The following is a 25,970-nucleotide window of genomic DNA, read 5'->3' on the forward strand; positions in this document are numbered from 1 at the left end:
TTCATATATCAGTATATCTGCATATACACTTAAAATGTCACCAGTCCGTGGCCTCCTTGCTCCTTCTTCATCTAGCTTTCCATTTATTTCTCCATAGCTATAATAGGAATTAAAGAAAGGTTCTGGGTGTTTAACTTCCTTTCTCTTCCCACTGTCTTCCTTCATCCTTCCACCCTTCCTTGATCTTTTCCTTCTTTCTTTCTTCTTATTTATTTTAATGAGGGTCAATGAAATTTAATTCCTTTAATCCAACTTCACTGGGCATCACTTGGATTGCTTGTTTCAAAGGTAGGTTTTTGTACCTCAATCTGGAAATTCTGATCAGTGGATCTGGGTTGAATCTGGAAGAGTCTGCATTGAGAACACACACACACACACACACACACACACACACACACCCATAGTTGATTCTGGTACCTACTCTGAGGAATTTTGCTCAAATATAATTCCCTTACTTAATGGCTCTAAGAAACTGACACCCAGAAGGAGAAAATGACCTCCCCAAAAGTCAAATGTTGATTTAATAGCACTTCTGAAGAGGAAAGGTCCATAACTGATCATCTGATTTCTATTCCAGAGCCCTTAAAAAACGAAAGTTCTTGAAATCATCCAAATAGGAGTCTTCAAAAGTGGTTGGGTGTTACCTACGGAAATGCAGTGTTTGTAGTGTATGGTCCTTCTTCCCTTTCTTATCTTGATACTGGAGACTAGGGGAGCTCTTGCACCTGACCTCAGCCACCAACCAGTGAGTGCCATGTTCTTAACTCGGCCCCATAAAGAATTCAAGGAGTCACGGTAAAGTATAGAAGAAGAAACTTTACTGCAAAACAAAAGTACACACTCAAGGAGGGAGTGTGGGGGCACTCAGGAAAAGGATTTCAGTTGGGCAGAATAGATGTGGGGCTTTGATCTTCATGAGCAGTTATAATCAAGGAGTGGAATATTCACGTAGAGTTCTTGGAATAAGAGGGGACTTCCGGGAACTCTGCATACAATTGCGCAGGCTCTGTGCTAGTTACTATGCGCGACTACGCGCAGGCGCAGTCTGGTTTCTTTCGCGGTTACTCCGTGTATAACTCAATATCTACTAGGAGTCCCCTAGTGCCGTCAGTGGAGGGGTCGTTCCTTTTCGGTCATTTTCAGGCTAACTGGGGCTTTATGTTTTTGTGTGCTGTGGGTTTGAGCAACAGGGGATGACTATGTCCATATCGCAGGGTTTACTCAATTGTCACAAACACCCCGTCAGATATCATGTTTATTTCCCTGTTCTTGTCCTTCTTCCTCCTGCAGTTATCCAACATTTCTCTGTTTTATCTCCTTCAAACTGACAACAGAAATCAGACTGAAATAAACATGTGGGGAGCATCCTAGAAAAAGAAAGGAATAGAGAAGGGAATCTTGCAGCCGTGCCCTGGTGTAGATGAAAAGTGTTGACTTACCATTGTCCACGCTGCTTGCCTTGGGCATTGCTCCACATACCAACCAAGATGGTCTTCTTTAAGTACAAACACTTTATGATCATCATCAACCCTGGCACAGCAACCTCCATTAAGAGCTTGGCATGGTGAAAACAACATAGACACTGGGATCAGATGGGCTAGAATTCAAATAATGCCTCTACCACCTTCAAGCTGTGTAACCTGGGGCAAATCATCAGCTCTCTGTGCCTTGATTTCAAGATATATAGAAAGGACACAATGGTAAATGAACACAGGGTTCGTGGTTGAGAGACTGTATAATAACATGTTAAGAGCACAGGCTCTGAAGTTGGACAACAGAGTCCAAATATTGGCTCCTCTGCTTAATAGCTGTGACTTTGAGCAGGTTACTTAAATCTCCAGGATAAACAAGAAGTAGGATTATTAATCATACACATCTTGTGGGTCATTGTGCAGAGTAAATGAAATAATGTATCTAATGCTCTTGACTAAGCACTGGGCTCCTAATAAGAGCTCAATGAATGCTAGTTACAGGAAGCATGGGTAGATGCTTGATAAACCATTGGGAAATAAAATAGGAAGGAAAAGAGAAAAGCTTTTTCGGCAAAGTGTAGTCCCACAGAGTGATGTGTCTTCTTTACGACAATGCTCTCTGAACCTAGTGAATTTCCACTGTTGGGGAGAAGCAGGGAAGGCAGACCAGATTAGGGTAATTGTTTTCCTTGGAAGCTGAAAAATCAGTTTGCCTCCGGCACCTCTAATTACTGCAACTTTAGTGCAATCCCCAAATCCCACTGAAATAGGGAAGGGAACTCAAAAGCTACAAGAGAAGAGAAGGGAAAGCTGACTGAGGAGGGGAGCCAAAGTGCTTCAGGCTTCTGTGGATCCCGTTTTGCCGTCTCCCCACCCTGTCTTGGGCCCGTGCCTCTGCGAGCGTCCTCTCTTTCTGTACCTGTCAGGGAAAATTGTCTTTGTCTCTGCAGTTGGCTCTGGGGAGCTTTTCTTTTGTCTTCTCCTTTCTTCTTTACTTTTGGCAAGTGCAGGGGAAGAGGGAAGAGCGTGCTGAGGCACTGAGAGAGACACCCCAGAGGAATAAGAGCATTGGACTTGATGCTGGACTGAAAATACAAACAATTCTGCTCCCAGTCAAGGTTCTCACGCATCCCTGTAACTGCCTCTTTACCTCTGTGTTTCCACCAGGCAGTAGCGCAGAGATCTGGGCCCCAAGGTCAAGACCACAAGCAGCTATCCTTGGTATAAATACAGGCCCACCAATGACTTTATAGTTAATCTGTTTGAACCTGTTTCAACTTTTGTAAAATGGGATGAGTTCTGTAAAATACTCAGCACCATGCTCAATACAATGCTTTTCTCTCCTCCTCCCACCTCCTCTCTTGTCCTTTTTAATAAAAAATTTGTTAACATTTATTTATTTTTGAGAGACAGAGACAGATCATGAGCAGGGGAGGGGCAGAGAGAGAGGGACACACAGAATCAGAAGCAGGATACAGGCTCTGAGCTGTCAGCACAGAGCCTGACGCGGGGCTCAAACCCACGAACCTTGAGATCATGACCTGAGCCAAAGTCAGACACTCAGCCGACTGAGCCACCCAGGCGCCCCTGTCCTTCTTAATCCTCATCCTTTTTTTTTTTTTGCTTCTTTTATTCTCTGTCTCTGTTACTCAAAGTCAAGAGCTATGTGTTACTCAACTCTGCCTCTCCTAGGACCTTGAAAGTAGCAGATGCTAAATGGATATTTAAATAATGAAGAAAGAGGGGCGCCTGGGTGACTCAGTCAGTTGAGTGTCTGACGGTTGATTTAGGCTCAGGTGGTGGGGTCAAGTCCCATGTCAAGCTCGTGCTTATCATGAGACTGCTTAAGATACTCTCTCTGTCTCTCTCTTTAAAATAAAAATATGTAAATAAGAAAAAAAGAAGCCCCTCTACTATCCTTTCTCTGCGTATTAGAAAGCACTATCTCACCTGTGTTCTTACCAATGAGTACAGGCTAGTAAAATGCAAAATTCCATGTAAATAATTAGAGAATCATAAAAACCTAGGCCACACAGTGACCTCAGTTCTACCTCTGAGTTCACAGAAAAGCCAATGGAGACTCAAAGAAGAATGGGGATTTATCCATGGTCCTTGTGGGGACCCTTCATCCATCTCTGTTTCTCTATTTCATGATATGTCCTTTTATGCAGGTGAGTCTCCTGATTGCCTCCATGCATATATCCATTCATTCAGTGAGAAGAACTGTTTAATAGCACTTACAGTGTTTCAGGTAGGCATGGCACTAGACACTGAGGGCAATTATGGGGAAAAGCAGGCCGGATTTCTACCAGCATTGAGCAAATTTACAGCCTAGTGGAGGAGACTGCTGTTAATTGAAAACACGGACAGCCCACTCTACTCCCGACAACATGCATGAATAGATATTTTGTTTTAAAAATAACGACATACTTCAAAGGAAAACTATAGGAAGCCATGGAGTAGGAGGTTGAAACTATTGAATGGGGACACTGAGGAACATCTTTAATGAAGTGACTTTTAAGAGGAAGACCAAAGATTAAAGAATGTTCTTACAAGTAAGTTCTGCTAGTCCTTAGCACAACTGCTGATGTGGAGCATCGTCTCTCATGTTCCTTAAGTCCAAGGACAAGGACATCTAAGCCCTGCCCTTTCTAAAAAAGATCCAAGTTTCCCTACAAGGATAGATTTTAATCATTTCAATTCATAGTCAGCAAACACTGAATCATCTTGATCAGAGATGGTTGACTCCATTTGCCAAGCCAAATCCATCAGTATTCTTTATAGCTGATGAAATAGGACCATGTTTATCTGGCTAGCATTTATTGAAATATATTGGATTTCTGTGAGCTGAGGTCTGGTCTCAGAAGTTCCACAAGCAACCTATTACCTAATTGCACCATATGTACATGCCACCAGGCATTATAAATTGGAACAATATACTTTACTGAAAATGTGAAATCTTAGTCAAGAGATTAGAAATGACAGAGTGGAGAGAACAGAAGGGTGGGTTTGAAGATGGAACACACACATTTAGATTCTACTTCTGTTTCTTCATGACTGAGAACAACAAGAAGACTATAATCTGTAGGCCTTATTGGAGCTCTTAATATATTTTTGGCATTGTGCTAAAAGCTTCGGGGCACTATCGTGTTTTTTCTTCTAGGAATCCTATTAAACGTGGGAATTATGATGAGTTTTACCCCAGTTTTACAGATGAGAAAACTGAGGCTTGGGGAAGTTAAATAACTTTCCCAAGGTCACCCATTTGATAACTAATGAATGGAGAGATCAAGGTGGGTGTTTTAATTCCAGATCCTACACTACATATTCACCTCAAGTGCAGGGCAATCTTAACAAGTCACTTAGCTACAGTTTACGTCAAGTTTTCTAACCTAAAATAATAAGGGGAGTGGGCACAGTCAACAACTTCTAAAGCTTCTCTGTTTCAAAGGGCCTCTGCTTCCTGTTCTTTTACTGCCTTGAAGGATCAAGAGAGGCTTCCTGGAAGAGATGTCTGAAGACCTGGAATTTAGAGAAATTCTGTCCCCTGGGTTCCTTCACTTCATTCAAACCCCCATCCTGCAATTCTTTGATTATTTATAGAAGATATTCCCAAAGGAAGGCAGCTCCATACTCTGCCTTGCAGATTACAAAGAGATAAATAACACATTCCTCATTCTCTTACTCGCTGGGGAAATTGGGGGCTGTGTTTACATCGCTTCCTTGGTATTTATCCTCCTGCTGGCTGTTCCATCCCCTCTATTTCATGTTGTTATTTTACTTCCATTAGGGGAGAAGAAAAAACATGAGAAGCCATTCCGATCCACCCCAATCCTCAGAGGGCATTGCTCGGTCAAAGTCAGCATCCTCTGCCTTGTAATTTTCCCTACAAACATCTCATTCAAGAGGCATTTTCCTCCCTCTGAGTACTAATGTCCTGATGATGATAAAAATAAATAAATATCACACACATACACACACATCAAAACAAAACAGAAGGGAAAAAAGAGGGAACAGAAAATCAATTGCACGCTTGGTTCATTTCATGTTTATATCCTTCTAGATTTCCTCCCTGGGCTCCTGAGAATTGCCTAGTTAGCAGTTAGGAAGGGCTGGCTGGGTCACTGCAGTTTTAATGTGGCATGCCCGTCTTCCGTGGCTTTTCTTCTTTGGGAAGGGGCTGGACTTTATTAAGAAAACTTCTGAACATATGAGCTCTGTTATTTACCCACCAGGTCCATGGAGACATTGATGTAGTCCATCTTGTATGGGGAACTGACAGGATTATTTGTTTTTTGTTTTTTGTTTTTTTTTCAGTATTTTTCCGGAAATGGAGGCTTTGCTTCAAGAAAATCCTGTGGTTGGCCAAAACAGTTTTGATCACTGCAGTTCTTATTTGGTGAAATGTTCTTTACCCTGGCTCTTCAGTAAAGGACAACATACGCCAAGCATGTAGCTATGTGTCAACTGTTATACCAAGCATTTTCCATGTGTTATTCCATGTAGTTAAAAAAAAAAAGTTTTGAAGAAACCAGAAACCAGCAGTGTCCTAATTCCACAGATGGAGAAACTGAGACTCAGAGTATAAATATGATTCTAATTGGGAGATTGTAAGAAATCTTTGCTCATGAGTACAGATTGATTTCCCTGTGATAAGTCTTAAAAGGTAATGTGGTACAGCTCATATCACAGGATTGTAGAATACCAGATCTGAATCCCTCACACAATGTAAGCCCGTAAGAAAAAATATGAACCTGAGTCTTACTTTCCTCCCCTCTGTGGTAGGAAAGAGAATGTATGAAATTTGGATATAGAGATCACAGACAGAAATTCTGGCTCCACCATTTACTAATGCTATGTCTTAGGTTAGCTTTCCCAAAAGCAATGTCTGGAATGAGGATTCATGCACATGTTATTTATTAAGGAAACGCTCCCAGGAGAGACTGATAAGGAGAAACAAGAGAAGGCTGGGATGAAATCAAGCAAGGGTGTGATTTCAAGTGAAGCCCCAGCTCAGCGTGATCCCATAGGGAGATCTGGAGCATGTTACCCCTACGAGTTACTGACTCAGAGGAAGGGAACTGGGTTTTCACACTGCTACACCCATCTTCTCATTGGTAAGAGCCACTCGGGAAGGATATGAACTCCCAGGTACCTCTGGCTCTCTGCTTGTGCTGGGGAGTGGCCAGACATAAGGTAGATGTAGGGAGATCTAGGTGGAGTACTCTGTGATTCTGAGTATGACATTTTACTTTTCTGTTTTATTTCCCAGTCTTTAAATTGGTCAGCTAAGTTCTACGATTTGAATTTGTCTAATTATTCCAGGTGTAATTGGAAAAAAAAAAAAGTACGTTTCCTTCATTAGAATGTAAGATTCTCGGGCCAGAGATCTTTGCTTTATTCAGTAACAGAGCTCACATTCCTACAAGATTGGTTAGCTGTAGATGGATCCAGGGAATATCCAACGAGGAAATGAAGAATGAACAAATGGGTATTTACTCACTGCCAGATAAGGGTTATATTCATGACTGTCACATTGATCTGCTAATTATATCATTGAAATAATCTATATTCCCATGGTGTGCTTGCCATGCACATCATAATGCTGTAGTCACTGGAAGGCACCAATGGGTCCAGGGACTGCAAAGTTACTTTAATGAAAAATGACACAGAAGCACATGGAGATATTTACTTAAAGAAGGAGATAACACTGTATACCCTAGACCAGGGTGGAGCTTCCCCATTCCCAAGATCCCCACAGGAACAGATTGCTATGAATGATACCACTGTTTAGAATGAGGATTAGGTAGGTGTAAGTCCCCTTTTCCATTTTTAGGGAGTCCTCTTGGAGACTTGGCTAAACAATGGCCTCTCTCCTAGGTACAAGAAACTGGAATTGGTAACAACCTAGACTCCATAGATATGGCCGAGCATCATGAGGGTTTGTGGATTTCATTGTATAGCTAGCATTGTCCATTAATCCTCAGGCTGAGAAAGAAACATAAAAAAGTATGTTCCTAAGTGAAAGAGTACAGTTATTTAAAAAACACATACACTATGATACCGCTCATATGAAAAGTTCCAAGTAGGCAAATCTTCAGAGACAAAAAGGTGATTAGTTGGGGGGGGGGGGAATGAGAAGTGTTTGCTAATGGATGCAAAATTTCTTTCCGTGTGATAAACATGTTCTAAAATTAGATTCTAGTGATGCTTACACAATTCGGTAAATATTACTAAAATTCATTGATTTGTAATTTATGGCATATAAAATATATCTCAATAATGCTATTTAAAATCACCAGTTGGGACACTTGAGTGGCTCAGTCAGTTAAGCATCCGACTCTTGGTTTTGCCTCAAGTCATGATCTCACTTTTTGTGAGTTCAAGCCCCACATCAGGATATTTTCTGGCAGTGTATAGCCTGCTTGAGATTCTCTCTCTTTCTCCCTCTCTCTCTGAGCCTCTCCTACTCACACTGTTTCTGTCTCTCTGAAGATAGATAAACCTAAAGCTTTTTTTTAAATGAATAAATAAATAATAAAGTCACCAGTGAAGGGGTGCCTGTGTAGCTCAGTTGGCTAAGTGTCTGGCTTTGGCTCGGGTCATGATTTTGCAGTCCGTGAGTTTGAGCCCCACATCAGCCTCTTTGCTGAGAACTTGGAGCCTGGAGTATGCTTCAGATTCTGTGTCTTCCTCTTCCCTCTCTCTGGCCCTCTCCCACTCACACTCTGTCTCTCTCTCTCTCAAAAGTAAATTTTAAATCAGCAGTGAAGTATCCAGAATGTGTCATATAGGCACATGAAAATCTCTGAGGGAGTATACCTTCATCTCAAGTCCCACTGGATCCTCCCAGGTAAAAGCTCACTGAAGACGAGCTCATAATTTTAATTACAAAGCACATGATACAGTAGTTCAACATGTGCAGGAGTCAGCTGATGGAGTGAACAAAAGCGTTAAGTCCCCAAGATCTTTTATGAGTCAACCTCTCTGAACCTGTTTTGACCTGTGTATCAATGGGGACAATAACAAGCCCTAACCTATTGGATTTACTGTAAGAATTAAATGAATATTAACATCTCAATCATTGAAAATAAGTGCCTGACACAGAAATATGATGTATAAGTATAGCAGGATTCTCACACAGAGAGTCATGACACCGAGGCTTTTCTTCACGGGAAGGAACTTTATTCATGCCGGCACCACTCAGTTGGGTTCATACCAAAGAACTGAGCCCTGAACGTCCCATGGCATAGACTTTTTTTAAAATATGTTTTCTATTTCTTTGTCTCCCACATATGGTAACACACATAAACATGTAGTCTGGTTAAGTAGTCTCAGTTTACAAGGTCATGAGGGACATTGTCACGTAGGTACATAGCCAGTTTACCTTGAAGTTTGTTTGTTTTCCTTTTCTTTTTTCCTTTCCTCAAGGAGGGGACCCTACCACATAAGTATGATGTATAGATATTAAATATTTGTAATAGGCAATAAATAATCAGTATTAAGCACAATTAACTATAAACAACAAAAATGGGGGGGGAAAAAGGAAAGCAGCAGGACTGAAAAATGGGAAAATTGACACATAGACACATAATAATAATTTACTAATGACATAAATATAGTTGGAACACATGTAGAGGGATATACAACTTCACGGGAAAACAATTTTATGCACCTTTAGTTTAAAAATATGTGCTACTCTAGGGGTACCTGGGGGGCTCAGTGGGTTGCGTGTCTGATTCTTGATTTTGGCTCAGGTCACAATCTCCCAGTCCATGAGTTCGAGCCCCGTGTCGGTCTCTGTGCTGGCAGTGTGGAGCCTGCTTGGGGATTCTGTCTCTCCCTGTCTCTCTGCCCCTTCTCCATGCTTGTTCTCTCTCTCTCTCTCTCTTTCTCAAAATAAATAAGGAAAGAAAGGAAGGAAAGAAGGAAGGAAGGAAGGAAGGAAGGAAGGAAGGAAGCTGTTTTATCTTATCATATTGACAAAGAGTAAAGTAGTTTTGTGCAGTGCCCAGAGGTTGGTCAAGAGGGATAAGAATGGGCTTTATCCTCCATGCAGATGGAGAGAATGTAAATTGGAACAAATTCTCCTAATGAACTTTTGGACAAGTTTATCAAAAAGCATTCCATATCATTATAAAATCTCTAATTATATTTTTTTCCACAAAGAGCCAAGGACAAGAGAGATAAGCTCTCTTTAACAGAAAACGATACAGAACATGTAAGGGCTTTTATATAAAGAGGCAGTAACAGCATACTTTGGATTGGGTTCTAACTTCCCAGGTTCCTCAGAGACAGGCTGGCATGAATGATACTGTTTCTCAGGAGCACAGACTCAAACCTAGTCCACCTTTAACAGAGGCATAGAATTTTGAAAGCTCTGGTGTGATACAGATGTCTGAATTTCAGTTTCCACCCCTGAGCAGGCCCAAATCCTCCTCTCCAGATCCCGTGGGGGCATTTAATCCCAACCATACATTACCGAGACCCCAATAACAGCCGCCCCCCCACATTCCATCTCACCCTGTGGCCCACCCTCCTAGGGCAGCTGTGGCATCAACTTATTTGACCATCATCCGGAGCCCAATTCCTTCTTTGTTTTTCTTTTCTTTTTTTTTTTTAGCGCTTATACATAACTCTTTATTATAAATTCAGCTATGTAGTTAAAAGGAACTCTCATGTCTAGGGTCTCTAAGCGTTGTGTTGTTGTGGAGCCTTTCACTTCTGTAGCCATCATATGGCCAAAAACAAAAATTTGCTTTAAAAATGATCCACACATTTTGCCAAATCCCATGATCCTACGGTTCTAAGAGAAAAACCTAGAATCACACCAAAAAATTATCTTTGAGAATAAGCGCAAAAGAACAATGGGGCCCTGCATTTGGCCAAGCACTGGAACATTGCAGGTTTTCATCACTTTCTATGGCTGTCTATACAGTTCATCACTCTGCTGTCTTGGGCTCCACGTGCACATAGCTGGGACTAATTACACTGGCTGATAGATATTGTCACTTTACAAGTCCATCTCCCCTAGAGCACTGTGCCTCTCAAGCCAGCAAGCTGTCTTCTATAAAACCTTCCCAGTTTTCTTGGCAGCTGGGTGGCTCAGTCAGTTAAGTGTCTCAGGCTCAGGTCAAGATCTCATGGTTCGTGAGTTTGAGTCCCATGTTGGGCTCTGTGCTGACAGCTCAGAGCCTAAGCCCTGCTTCAGATTCTGTGTCACCCTCTCTGACCCTCACCTTCTCTCTCTCTCTCTTCTCTGTCTCTCTCTCTCTCTCTCTCTCTCTCTCTCTCTCTCAAAAATAAATAAACATTAAAAAAAGAAACAAAACTATCCTGGTTCCTAGAACTATTGTCTCCTACCACAGTATATGCTCTGTGCATGCTTATTGAAACAATTTGTGACTTTCTTCTTAGAAATATACCTATGGGGATGGTAGGGAGAAAAGGTCTTAGATGAAATGCTTTCGATCAATTGGCATAAATGGTGCATGTTTCATTTCACAAGTATTAATTGAACACCTAACATAACTGTAACCACTTTCTGTGTCCTAAAAGATAAGTATGCTTGGTTTGATGGAATAGCTGTTTTTGTCACGATGTCAGTTAAATTCCATTTCAATAGGAAGAATTTCTGTGTGTGCGTGTGTGTATGTGTATGTGTTGCAGGGGAGGGAGGGTAGGAGAAGATTTCTCCCTTGTAAATAGTTAACATGTTTTATATATGATCTGAAGACAAATGCTTCAGTGTAGTAGCAGAAACATCTGTTGGACAAGCCTGCCTGAGGTAGATATTTTCTAGCTATGTGACCTTCAGCAAGTTATTTCCTTTTACCAAGTATCAATTTTCTCCTACATGCCTTCCACAGTTGTTACCAGAATTGAGAATTGTAAATAATGTCTATAAAATACCTGGCCCGCAGTAGGTGCTCAATAAATCATAGTTGCTGCTCTTACATCATAACATGGGAATCCTTTTCAAATGTGAGAGTTAACTCCCTTACTGAATCTGTTTTTCAAGGGCCTAGATACTTGTTTTCTTTGAAATAGGGCACAATGTGACTTCTTGTTAATGGTTCTAATCCTGTGAACCTCATACTGCAATAGGTTATTATGCCAGTTAGGACAAGACAGGATTGAGCTTGCATATTTTCTTTAGACATCAAGTAAGCATGAAGTAAACCTCCTTTATTGGCATTTCCAAAATAGAGCCAGCAGTCGAAATATAGATAGTGCCATAATGTTGATGCCCTGAGATTCTCTAAAATGCAAACTTACGTGATATGATAAAAAGTCGACCGCATTCGTTGCTGTGAAAACCTCAGGATGTCTAGACAAGCCCTTAGTGCATCAAGGGGCTAGGGTATCTCACTGCCCACTGTCTCTGAATGGGTAGCATCTCAGAGAGACTTTTTACCACATTACCACATTACTCTGATCTGATGCCAAGAATGTGCTGGAAAAGCCAACAGGAAAGGAAAACTAGCCAATTTGTAAAATTTTCTCATGCCTTTTTTATTTCCCAATGTATGCTTTCATTGATCTCTTAAGAGTTCTTGAGGCAGGAATGGAGAACAATAGCCTCAGGCAATGCATGGTCTGACCTTTACAGAGGTCTTTCCTTCTGCCTTTCCTGGTTGCATTGGGTCAAATTCCCATGAGTGAGCAGCACAGCCACAGAAGAATCTCCACTATAGCTACTTATTGGAAGGAAGCCTTGGAAGGGGGTGGTAGGGAGAATATCAGACTTGGAGTTCTACTATCTATGAGCCTAGGGGTCTTGGGTAAATAATTTTATATCCCCAGGCCTTCATCTCTAGTCTATAAAATGGAGTCAATGTCTAGCTTGTGGAATTGAAGTTAGGATCCCCTGAGAAAACATTTGCTTCTATAAATGTTAAATGCCTGTACAGTTGGGAAGCTTTTGATTTTTGCCATCTCCATCACTAGAGGGAAATGAAACACCCCTCCATTCCTCTTTCAAGCTACTGTAACTTCTAACGTTGTCTTATGCACAATATGGGCAACAGGCTAGGAAAAAGAGACTATAGCAAGGTCTTTTATTGCAGAGAGAGAGAGAGAAGTGTGGGGAGGAAGAGAGAGGTTTATTATAAGGAATTGGCTTATATGAACATGGGTCCTTAGGTCTGAACTCCATAAAGCAAGCTGGAAGCCTAGAGATTCAGATAAGAGTTGATATTTCTGTTGCAGTCTTGAATTCAAGTTTTGAAGATTAGCAAGCTAGAAATTCAGGCAGGATTTCTGTATTTCAGTCTTGAGGATAATCCCTTCTTTGGAACATCTCAGTCTTTGTTTTTAAGGCCTTCAATTGATTGGATGAGACCCACCCACATTATAGAGAATAATTTATTGAAAACCTAGTGATTTAAATGTTGACTACATCTAAAAAATACCTTTATAGGTATTCATACCCAGACTGGTATTGACCAAACAAATGGGTACCATAGCCTGGCCAAGTTGACATATAAAATTAACCATATCATTACCAAAGACTATAAAGGATTTTCAAATGGAAAGAACTCAGTAATGGTTTAGAAACATAAAGACTTAGGGAGCACTTGACCTCTGCTCTCCAACATCTAACGGGCAATTGTTGAACTGGACTTGCTTTTAGATGTCACTGAAGGCCCAACAGTGGTCAAGAAGTGCTACTCCAGAAAGGCCAACTGTAGTGGAAGATAAGGAAGAATGTTCTATCAGCTACCTATATTGGATTCTAGATGTTTTGTTTCAGTGGAAGCCTTTAAAATAAAGCTGAGCTGGTTGTTGTATTCCATGATTTCTATAGTAGGATGAGATACTGTATCAGATGGGACAGCTCTCAGTAGTATCCTCCTAAAGATTGGGATTCTATGATGTCAGACATTATGAATCATTTAGAGCAGTTTTCAAATTGCAGTTTATTACCATGTGAGGCACTTCCTGTTATGAGGCTGCAATTTCCTTCTTTCAAGAAGCAAATGTAAACATTTCATTTAGTTAATGTTTTATTTTTTCCTGTTGGCATTTTTTCCCCCCAAAGGTGCTGATCAGCCTGACTTATACTCATTTCACACTGATTGTTTCTCAATATTATGCCAGAGCAAGGTTGAAGAAAGTAAAAGATGACATTGTAGTCTTGATTTAGCATTGTCTTTCTTTGGTGTATTGATCATTTACTATACAAGCTTGAAAAATGCAATTGGAAGTGTTTTAATCATCCTTCACAGTAATGCACTCAGTTATAGGGGAGATAAGCAAATATGATTATCTACCCATATATTTCAGGTTTCCCTAAATTTCATGGCATGGTTTCTATTTTGCCTTTGACTCATTCTTTGATCTTAAGCCAGTTAGCTTCTCTGTTTCTCAGTCTCCCAATCCATAAAAGGGCTGTGCTGGGTTTACTTGATCATTCGGATTTTGGGGTTCTCTCCAGCTCTTGTCTTTGGTGGCACTGATTCCTTGTTATCTTCAGAAATCTTTTATAACTCTACTAAAGCTTAATATATGGCACTATTGATAAATGCCTCTATTATCTGGGATATGTCAGTATTTTCTGCTTGCAAAACCAAATGTGTTAGAGTACAGAGCTTCTCAGATAAGTATTGGCCCAGTACTCAGTCCTGGCATCATAAAGAAATCCTGCAATTTTTCTATTATGAAAAGAAAAAAACATTTAGCAGAACCTGCCATATTTCCCCCTCAATTAAAAGGTCTTTAGAGGTGCAATTGTGTCCCTGGGATGTGATCTGATCGGAAAAATAATTTCTAAATACTCCCATGTGATGACTCTAAATATATTCACTCTCTTATCCATGCTGTTTATCTTCTGCTGCTATGTATGTCCCTTTGTGAGGTTCATGTATTCTTATTAGTTTCCAGGTTTTAAATTCTTACTTCCAGGGTTGAATTACAAAGGAGGGAACAATTGAAAACATCTGCTCTGCTTTCGGACACTAGGCAGGCACCTCCATCATGTGCCTTTCTGCTGCTGGTTAATTAGTTACAACTAGAAGCAGAATTGTTTTTTCTTTTGACTAAGATTCTCTTCTTGGTGGTGAATAAATGAAATGCACCGGCTGGAGCTTTCTTTTCTGGCCCACTTAGCAGATGTGTCTGTCACTCACTCTGATTCAGAACACCTATCCTATGTAAGAAAGGAGTGGCAGAAATCTTGATTAGTTGAACACTCCAAAGCCTCTGTCTGTTTTCCTAGAGCTTGGGCTGTCCCTGAGACAGTGTAATGATGGATTTTGTCTCTATTGCCATGGGGGGTATTAAAGAGCTGTTCCTATCCTGAGTTCTCCAAGTGAATGAAGGGTGTAGATGAAAAACACACACATGCACACAAAACAAAATAAAAACAAACAAACAAACAAAAGCATACTAGACAGTTATTGAGAATTGAGAGTACAACCATAGACTATCCAGAGCTGAAAGAGTGGAAACCAGATATGGTCATTCATCAGTGGGAAAACTGTGGCCTAGAGGAACAGATTGGTGTATTATTAACGACACATATCATTTACTAAGCACTTACCCTGTTAGCTACCAAGGAAAGCACTTCCCAAAGACAAACTCAATTATCATGAGTTTCAGGGTTTGGTACTATTTTTGTTTCTTTAATTTATTTGATTTGATTTTTTTTTCAAGGAATCAAGCTCTGAAGCAGGGATATATAGTTAAAAAGTGAAGTCTCAGGATCCAGACTCAGTTCCAACTTGATACCAAATCCGCCCCCTTATCTACTACACTATAGACAGACTGGAGACAAACATACCTGGTTTGAATAGCAGCCCTACAACCAACTTGCCCTGAACTTTGGGCAAAACATCTCTGTCTCTCTTTTAAGATCAATTTTTTCACCTGAAAAATTTGCCTCATGGGGTGGTTTCTGGAATTATATTAGTAACATTGAAATCCTGATTTTAGTATATGATGGGTCCTCATAAAATGGCTGGCAATTCCTCTTTCTGGAGATAATTCAGATGAGACGGGTACTTGGTATGTATTTTAGAGCACGTTACTAACTTCTGTGTAGGGAGGAGGTGGGGTGGATAAGATGGTATTTGTGATGCCTTCCAACCCAGAGCTTCCACAATGCTGAGGGTCATTTGTTTAGGATAAAAGGAGCATGGCCCTGCCTGCTCCCTAGCTCAGGAATCGTGCCCCAGCTTCAGAGTTGCAGCACCAGATGATCCCTTGGTATACTGAATTAAATCAGGACAGATTTCTGTTTCACTCTGAAAATAAGAACTGGGCATGGGTGTATGGGGCTGGAGTAAGAGCCAGGAGGAAAAAAGATCAACATTGGTTGAGACTACATAGTAAAGGGTTAGTTAAAACATCAAGTGGTAGAACAAAACTATTTTAACCAACTGCAAACTAGTGTTACCTTTGGAAGTCATTTGCTTTGCTTCCCTTTAAATAATACATCCCTGTCTTTCCCCCAGACTGTTAAGTACCAAACTTGGGAGGGACTTGTGTAATGGGGTTTGGGGCCAAATAAAAGGAATTGAGTTAACAAGGTGTAGAATAAAGAAGCACCCATAGACCCTGAAGCCAGGAGACAAGAGATAATATTGAGAACAAAATCTTTCTAAGAACTGCCCAAATCTTGGAGTTTGCTTTGGGTTGGAGTTATCAATCCAGGGGCTTAAATAAATATAACCAAAATTTAGAGATTCAGAGAGGCCCTGCCTGACATCTCAGCTATAATTCTATACCAGTTTGTGGGTAGAATGACTGCTAAGTGAACTCACCTTTTCTGTCTTCACCCTGTAGTAACTAGATGAAAAGTAGAAAAGCCTACACTATTATCTATGGCAGCTGCCATGTAACAATATCTACATATCTTGGGTTGAAGAAGAATTGACCTCCTCCCAGTGTGCCTAGCACTGTGTCATTTAATGACTAGTGCTTGAGAGCATCTAGTGGTGAAAGTGATTTAACATGACAGCAGAACTTATTGTTCTGTTCCCGTAAATCTTTCCCACGTCCATCCTGACCACTATAAAAGTGTGTCTGGCATATTGCATTCCACTGTGGTTGAAAAATACATCCGGGGTCTGTAGTATATTCCCCTTCCTCATGTTTCCATTACTTAGGGAACATTTTCAAAAGATGAGATCTGCTCGATTTTCGAATAGTTTCCAGAGGGACATGGCAGAGTGCCACCTCATTTGACTCACTTAAAATTAGACTTGAGCAAGGAATCCCAGTGTCCCGCTGGGAGCTGTTCTGTACCGGTGGGAGCATAAGAGGGGAGACATGCCCGTTTGCTGCTGAAATATAAGAAGGGTTCTCCATCGTTGCCTCACATCTCCCCAGATCTGATACTTGTCATTTCAAGCACTGATCCTTTCAGTGTGAGCACGATATAATATTATTTCAGGTCCCTCCTTCCCTCTTCCACCTCTCACCTAGCATTACCATTCTAGATTCACTGGTATTAATTCTAGCAGAATTGGGTAGCACTTATCAGGGAAAAAAAATGTCATTGCAAATTCATGCCTTATTCCCCAGATGTCAAGTCTAAGTTATATTTGTTAAAGACTTAAAACACGTACATATTGCAGATGGGATGTCATTAGGGGTATATGAGTCAGCTTGGGCTGCCATAACAAAATACTTAATAGTATGGGTGACCCAAATAACATAAATTGATTTTATCGCATTTCTGGATGCTGGAAGTCCAAGATCAGGGTGCCAGCATGGTCAGCTTCTTATACTAAGACTTCTTTTCCTGGCTTGCTGACAGCCGCCTTCTCATTATATCCTCACATGACAGGGAAAGAAGGATGGATAGAGAATTCTCTCTTTTTCTTCTTATGAGACTACAGCCCTATTAGATTAGAGCTCCTCCTTTATTACCTCATTCAAAGTTAATTATCTCCTAAAAGACCCTACCTCCAGATATAATGGCATTGGAAGTTAGGGCTTCAATACATATATTTGGTCAGGTTGGAGGGAGATACAATTGAGGCCAAAACACTGAGATTTCAAAAATTTTCTTTATTTCTCAATCCTCAGAAATAGGTCCCTAAAGAGAAATCAAGTTTGGCTTAGATTTTCCAAGGATTTCCATATCTATATACTAGGAGAGAATTTGGACTAATTTGTCTGAAAAGGGTAAATTTAGTGACCTGATTTGTTCTTTTCATGTGCCTATTTATAGGTCGGAAAGAATTCAATCTTTGGAGAGAGCAGATTGAGTTCTAATCTTGGTAATTTTACTGAATGGCTTCATGACCTCAGCTTTTTCCATCTTTAAAATGAGGTCTTCTCCCTGCATTCCTTCCCACTCTGATATTCTAGGGAGCCAAGATGTATGGATCAGCATTTGTGTTCCTTTTTGCATAGACACTTGCTAATGAAATCCAAAGGATGCTCAAATATCATTGAGTCTACATTTTCATTGGCTTCATTGTCAAGATAACAGAATAGAGATGACTTAAGCAGAATACTAGAATGAGACTTTCTGGAGGACAGGTAGAAGACAGACACCGAACCACAATCTAGAAGTGAAATTGAGGGCAGTCAGGTGAAAAGATTCATGGGTCAAAAGTGGACATTCGTGGAGTGCTTATCCTGCCTACTGGTTTACATCAGGGTGGTTAGGACAGAGGAGACATCACATTGAGTTATAGAATTTAGTAGTTTGGTGAAGGATCAAATAAGAATCGATGCTTTTATAACTAACGGGTGTTTTCTAAGTGGAACACATGTATGAGCACTTTACATTTATTATTATAATCAACTTAATTTTAACCACAAACCTTGTAGTAAGTATTGTCTTTATTCTTAAATTCCAGAAGAAGAAAATGACTCTTAGAAAAAAACTCTTAAAGGAATTTGTCCAAAATCACATGGCTGGGAGGAGTAGAGGTCAGATTCCAAGCAAGGCAATGGACCTTGGGTCTCCTAATGACTACTCTATTCTGCATTAGCAGGAAAATCGAGACTTAGTAACATAGTCCATGTGTTCTCCACCCAACAGCGATCCAAGAGGGCAGAAATTAGTGCAACCTTTTACCTCCAGCATTTATGCAGTGTAAAAAATACTTACATTTAGAAAATACAGGATAATGGCAAACTCCACATGGGGATCCTCAAACTCAAACAGAATTAGGGGCATCTTTGAGAAGGAAACAAAGTCTAAAATGAGACCTAAATTATAAGAATGAGTTATACAGGAGAGAATGGGGGAAATGCAGTGGGAAAAGAGGAATAGGGCAAAAAATTCCAGACCCCAAGTAACGGGTTTATATCAAAAGGTGCCTGTCTTACACTCTTAGTTACTCCAAGATCCCAAAGGACCGTATCCACTCAAAAGTACTTTCTGAAAACCCTAACGATTATTTGTGCCATAGCATATCCCTCCCATTCTAATTACCTGTTGATTCATCTGCCTTTACTGCTGGTGAATTCCTTGAGAACATGACCCTTTCCTTATTTATCTTTGTAGTCCTAGTATCAGGCATATAGTAAATGTTGAATCCCCAGTGCTGTTGGCTCACTAAATATACTTAGGATTCCTGACCTTCCCACTAACTGGTTACTTGTCTTGGATTTACCACTTAATTTGTACAATCAGTGTTTCCTTTTCACCCCACAGGTGCCGGAGAGCTCTGCTGGACATCAGAAGGGTGAAGAAGGGTGAAGAAGACACAGTACACTGCTTTCCAGGAGCCTTACCATCTGGTGAGGATAGAACACAAATATGCAAGTAACTGGACCTCAGTGTCTCCACATGTAAAGGGGAGCTACCTCACAGGATAATGGGAGTGGCCAGTAAGAGAATGAATCCCCAAAATGCTTTATAACTTACAAAGTATCGTTTATATGCAAGTTAATAGTTATAATTTTGTAGAAGTTGGCTCTGTATTCCAACTTTTCTGGATTCTTGATCATTGAAGAACATACAGAAACTTCACTATATATACTGTCAGAAGGGAATAGGCTGAATTTGAATAACTTCCTTTTTTAGCTCTTGCCTTTCCTTCTTAAAACCCTATGTTTATGTAGATTCAATAATTGTCTACTTCTGGGGCAACTGCGTGGCTCAGTCGGTTAAGTGTCCGGCTTTGGCTCAGGTCATGATCTCGCGGTTCATGGGTTCAAACCCCGTGTCGGGCTATGTGCTGACAGCTAACTCAGAGCCTGAAGCCTATTTCAGATTCTGTGTCTCCCTCTCTCTCTGACCCTCCCCTGCTCATGCTGTCTCTCTCTCTCTCTCTCTCTCCCTCTCTCAGAAATAAATAAAAAACATTAAAAAAAATTTTTTTAATTGTCTACTGCTGTTCTCTAGCTCTGTATTTTCAGGTTATTCAGTACTTGGAAACATTAAAAATAGGAGCTTTGGGGACACCTGGATGGCTCAGTTGGTTAAGCTTCCAACTCTTGACTTCAGCTCAGGTCATGATTTTATGGTTCATGGGATCAAGCCCTGAGTTGGGCTCTGTGCTGAAAGCATGCAGCCTATTTGGGACTCTCTCTCCCCCTCTGTCTCTGCCCCTCCTCTGCACTTACACATGTGTTCTCTCTCTCTCTCTCTCTCTCTCTCTCTCTCAAATTAATACACTTTTAAAAATAGGAGCTTTCTTCTTCTGTTTGTTCTCTTAATATCTCTAGTGCATAATCCTTCATGTGACAAAGAAGGTGGCGTAAATTAACACATATATCTGCACATTTGTTAAAAAAGAAATACAGAAAAGTAAATGAGAAACTAATGGGATTAACTGCCTAGAAGGTGGGTAGGAAAGAATGTGTGGGTGGGAATGGGCAGGAAGAAATAAAATGGCAAGTGACCTTTTCTTGAGTCTACCTGTTTGTAAAGTTCTGACTATTAGAGCAGTGATAGTCGATTGCATACCAAATATATGCACACGTTTCAACCAGGATTTGGGATTGAGGTCAATCTTAGGGTAGAATACAAACAGTAAAAAATTAACTGCATTAAAGATAAATAACATCACACCATGGGAGTTGAGGAGGATAAGGACAGGGAGAGAGGGAGGCAAACCATAAGAGACTCTTAAATACAGAGAACAGACTGAGAGTTGATGGGAGGGTAGGGGAGAGGGGACAATGAGTGATAGGCATTGAGGAGGGCACTCGTTGGGATGAGCACTGGGTGTTGTATTTAAGCGATAAATCACGAGAATCTACCCCCAAAACCAAGAGCACACATTACTGTATGTTAGCCAATTTGACAATACATTAGGTTATATAAATAATAAAATAAAATAAGATAAAATAAAATAAAAGTAAATAAAAATTGCTTGGTCATCCTGAAAAATAAAAAGGACTAACCTATGTAATTTTGCAAAACAGAATTTAAAAAATTTTTTAATGTTTATTTATTTTTGAGAGAGAAAGAGACAGAGTATGAGGGGGTGAGGGGCAGAGAGAGGGAGACACAGAATCTGAAGAAGGCTCCAGGCTCTGAGCTGTCAGCACAGAGCCCAATGTGGGGCCTGAACTCACAAAGCATAAGATCATGACCTGAGCCAAAGTCGGATGCTCAACCGACTGAACCACCCAGGTGCCCTGCAAAACAGCATTTTGACTATAATTGTAAAGCTAATGACAAAAAGAACTGTATGCAGTATGAGTTAGTGAAGTTGTCTTTCACAGGCGTAGTAGTATACACATACGTACATATGTATATATGTATATATACAGGTAAATAGATGTGGAAATAGATAAATAGGTATATATGTATATGCATACTTATATATCCTAGCTCTGTCTACTGAGAAGTTCTGGAAACAATGATGCCGAAGTCACAATGAGAACTCCTAGAGCCCCAAAACAGTTTCTAAATACCATTCTTTAAAAAAATGAACACAGACTCCTTGGGAAAATGAATGATTCCAGGATTAGGACAGGGAAAATACCAGATGAACCTGGAGCAATTTATGGTTCCAGAAAATAAGATAATGCTTCAAAAATTAAGACAGTATGTAAAAAGGACATTGGAGCTCACTGGAAGGAGTTCCCAATGACTAATTTCATTTACAAACAAATTAAAAAATGATACTAATAGATTGTAACTCACAAAATAAACTATTAATTGTTCTATACCAATGTAAACACTTATTTATTTATTTATTTATTTATTTAGAGAGTGAGTGAGTAGGGGAGAGGCAGAGAGAGAGGGAGAAAGAGAATCCCAAGCAGGCTTGGGGCTGACATGGGGTTTGATCTCACAACTATGAGATCATGACCTGAGACAAACTCAAGAGTGGCTTACCCGACTAAGCCACCCAAGCACCCTGATATAAACAAATAATGTAATAAATTACTGAATGGAGGAGAAGGAAAGCTCTTTCTTTAGTAGAGTTCTGATTAATAAATAAATGAAGAAGCATAGATTCCCATCATCACTTGGCGAACACTACAACAATAATTTTTTGCAGGCAAGATTAATCAATAGAAACCAAAATCTAACAGGGGAGATATGATGAGAAACAAGATGTTTGTATAGTCTTAAAGTACCTTCCCACAAGGTACTCACTAAATACATGGGATAAAACTGAATTCACACTAGTAAACCAGCAGAAATGACTAACCAATGATCAAATTCAACATGGCTAGCAATGGAACATGTGGACACCATTTACTTCCTAATATGATACAGTGAGATGGACCCAGGATTGCTTTTATGACATTTTTGCCAAAAATGCATTATCTGAATTTAAGTATGAAGGAATAAGAGATGATTGACAGATTACCAAATAACTGACCTGTATTCTTCCAAAATCATAAATGGAAAACACAAAAAACAAACAAACAAGAAAACCTTGAGGACATGACCCAGATTGGGGGAGACTAAGGAAACACAAGAGCCAAAAGTAACACGTAATCCAGGATTGGATCCTGTGCCTGAGCAAGGACATCTGTGGGACAATTGGAAAACGTCATAAATGGTCTGTAGGTCAGTTACTAGAATTGCAGCCATGTTAATTTCATAGTTTTAATAATTGCTCCAAGGTTATATAAGATGTTAGCTTCTGAAAAAGCCTGCTAAAAGATACACAGGAACATTTTGTACTATTTCTTTTTCAACTTTTTTGTGAGTCTAATTTAAAAAAAAAGAATAGATGCTTCATTCATACAACTAGGTCCCTGAAGTTAGAAAAAGACTGGTCATAAGATCTTTTGCCAGAATCCTGAGGGAGTACTTTGCTGTCCCTATAATTCAATGTGATTATCTGTCTTATTTCCTCAGAATCACAGAACCAGGAAATTCACGTTTAGAATCTTGGGGTGATAAAAAACAGCTAAACCCCAACACACCGTGCCAGGCACTACGCTGGCCACTTTATTTACGTCCTGTGTTACTCATAATTTTGAATCATCCTTTTTATGTCCTCTGCCTCATACCGTCATTTTAATTCTGTTTTATAGAAAGAGCCCCTGTCCAAACCAGTTCATTGCGCCTTCTAAACACAGAGAGCAAACAGCTTAATTGGGAATCGCTGTTTTCCTTCTCCCTAAGATGCTAAAAATCATTTTCCATTTCTTCAGGCAATCGAGAGTCATTGCCCTCCAGGAAATGAAGAACGTTCCCCTGGACTCTATTTTTCTACATGCTATAAAAGTAATTACAGTTTTGTTTCATTTCAGGGTTGAGGTAGGGATAACAGAGGAGGAGGGATGCATTAAGGCAAAGAAGTAAATAACATACAAACCTATAAGATGTTTTGAAAGGTTGCCAGAAACCAGGTGAATAATTGATGATGCTCTGAAGCATCCAGATCTTTCCCAAGGAATAGTTGTTATGCCAAAATGAATTGTAAGCTATCTTACTCCTTTTGTCCCTTACACACACACACACACACACACAGGAGTCCATTTAGTGAGTCCTCCTCACAGATGGGAGACTTACCCCATCTGTTATTCATCCATTCAGAGTGTCCTAAAAGTCAGGCCCTTTCACCTCCTTGCTCTTTCCCAAGCTGTTTTCCTTGACCTTACTCTTGCCCACAGTTATTTGCAGGTAATCTTACATACCTGGTCTCCCTGCCCAGGTCTGCCTGAACTGCTGCCTCCTAAACAGAGCTTTTCCTACTCTGATTTTACTTACTCTGCTCAACAGAACAAGTCTGTCCTCATTACCTGCCTGTGAACGATGGCCCTCATGTCTTAATCTGTATTTGCAAGGCCTTCTGAAGTCTGTCTTCTGACTTCACTCTCTGGACACTACAGCAAGCCTGAGTGTCTTTTCATGAAATTCATATCTCTTCACTGAACGTGCCTGACAGTTCTCACTGCCCTTTGTCCACAGAACCTCTTCCACCTGCAACAGATGTCCTTTGCCCTCATCTGTCTCAGCCTCAAGTCCTACCTCTCATACTCATGGAACTGCTACCTCTTTCTTGCAGGCATCCCCAAATTTGTAGGTGAAAATTCATCATTCTTTTTTCTTCACATTGTACTTGTTCAGCTATTCTCCTAGTAACCTATCTCAGATTATTTTTGTGGGCAGCTGTCTCTATTCCTTGCCTGGAAGATTCTCAAAGGTGAGGTGGGTATATTTTACTTCTTTTAGGAATGTAGAGGTAGAGTTGAAAAAGAATGTAAGTAAAATATTTTAGGAAATTATATGATGAATAGTTCAGCAATATGGAAAATCTACTTCTATGGAACATAGCATGCCACCACAATTCTGGAAAAATGTGCTGCTTTGTATATGTTTTAACAGTGTTATGTTACAGCATCTTTTCTGCATCATTGATTCTCAAAATCTACTTAACAGAGGGGGTTGGCTCTCCCCATTTTTCTGATGAGTAAACTGGGGTTTGGACGAGCATCAAGCCTAGCCAGGGACAGAGTAAAGACTTGCTGCTGTTCAGAATTAGGTGACACCTGGAAAGCCAGAAGAGACAGCCATAGGGAAGGGGCTCTGGGGAGTACAATAGACTTGGAGATCTACAGACTAATTAATTTCTAGTCCCAACCCTCTCCTCTAGGAGCTCAGTAGTCTTGGGTAAGTCATTTGATTTTCCAGACTTTCTTGTTTATAGATCTACAGATAAAATTTCTAGGGGCACCTGCCGTCAGAGGGACTCTTTGAGAAGACACATGATGTGGTGTTCTGTGTCCACATTGGATACTCAATTCAACTAGGCTTGGAGGCCCCAGAAGTCTCTGAACTGTTAGAGATTCAATCCTCTGCATTGCTCTTCACCCCTAAAGAGGCTATTCTGTCGTGTCTGTGGTCAACATATCTTCTTGTCAGTCATGAAGAGCAAGCATTGCTGTGGTCTCAATAAACTGTCTGGAGCACTGGATAAGAGTACAACATATGTGCTGGGGCACCTGGGTGGCTCAGTCAGTTAAGTGTCCGACTTCGGGTCAGGTCATGATCTCATGGTTTGTGGGTTCGAGCCCCTCATCGGGCTCTGTGCTGACAGCCAGCTCAGAGCCTGGAGCCTGTTTCAGATTCTGTGTCTCCCTCTCTCTCTGACCCGCCCCTGCTCACGTTGTCTCTGTATCTCAGAAATAAATAAAAACATGAAAAAAAAATTTTAAAGAATACAACATATGTGGCCAGACTGCCTGGGTTTGTGCCTCAGCTCTACCCCTGGACTAGCTATGTGGCCATAGGAAAGTTGCTTATCTTCCCCAAGCCTCACTCTTCCCATCTGCAAAATGGTTATAATAGTATTTATCTCACAGGACTGCTTGAGGGTCTGTGAGACAAATCTCTGAGAATAGCGCCTCTCATAAATGGTAGCTATTTTTACTTCTGTGCCAACCACTTAGGCTCCTGGGAGGATCAAATGAGAACAGTTTGTAAGCTTTAAAGTACTGATGGAAAATAAAGACTTAGTAGAACTAATATGCTCTTTTCTCTAAAACTGGGGGGAAAAATGTGCCCTCTTATTCCAAAATGCTTCTGAGATCATAAGCTAAAAAACCCAAAGAACTATTCATACCATTTATGGGACATAATTTTCTTCTCTCTAGGACATTTTCAAAGTTAAATTCATAGTAAACTTTCTCAAAATGTCTTTTGATGGAATGGATTTGCCGACCTGGGCTTTTGATTACTTTATTTTAAATATCCACTTCTTCAGAAGTGAAGGAAAAATAAGAGCAGAGTAGGAAGCCAACATAAGAGACTCTTAAATACAGAGAACAAACTGGGGGTTTCTGGAGGTGAGATGGGCTAAGTGGGTGACTTTGCTCTAGCTTAAAAGGAGGGCACTTGGGGCACCTGGGTGGCTCAGTTAGTTAAGCGTCCAACTTTGGTTCAGGTCATGATCTCATGGTTCGTCGGTTTGAGCCCCGCGTTGGGGTCTGTGCTGACAGCTAGCTCAGAGCCTGGAGCCTGCTTCAGATTCTGTGTCTCCCTCTCTGACCCTCCCCTGCTCATGCTGTCTCTCTCTCATAAATAAATAAAACATTTTTAAAAAGGTTTATAAATAAATAAATAAATAAATAAGGAGGGCACTTGTGGTGATGAGCAGTGGGTGTTACATA

The 25,970-nt window shown here is 40.4% G+C and overlaps 1 long non-coding RNA gene across 2 annotated transcripts in view; it reads left to right on the forward strand.

Annotated features, from left to right (window-relative positions):
• Nucleotides 1-25,970, forward strand: part of LOC144236208 (uncharacterized) — a 75,505-nt gene that overhangs the window by 13,222 nt on the left and 36,313 nt on the right. For both annotated transcript variants that reach the window (XR_013336443.1, XR_013336444.1), the window contains one exon: nucleotides 19,093-19,178. This is a non-coding gene — a long non-coding RNA (uncharacterized LOC144236208). The remainder of the gene's footprint in view (nucleotides 1-19,092; nucleotides 19,179-25,970) is intronic.

Source organism: Crocuta crocuta, unplaced genomic scaffold (genome assembly GCF_008692635.1).
Source record: "Crocuta crocuta isolate KB4526 unplaced genomic scaffold, BGI_CrCroc_1.0 scaffold95, whole genome shotgun sequence".
Classification (NCBI taxonomy): domain Eukaryota; kingdom Metazoa; phylum Chordata; class Mammalia; order Carnivora; family Hyaenidae; genus Crocuta; species Crocuta crocuta.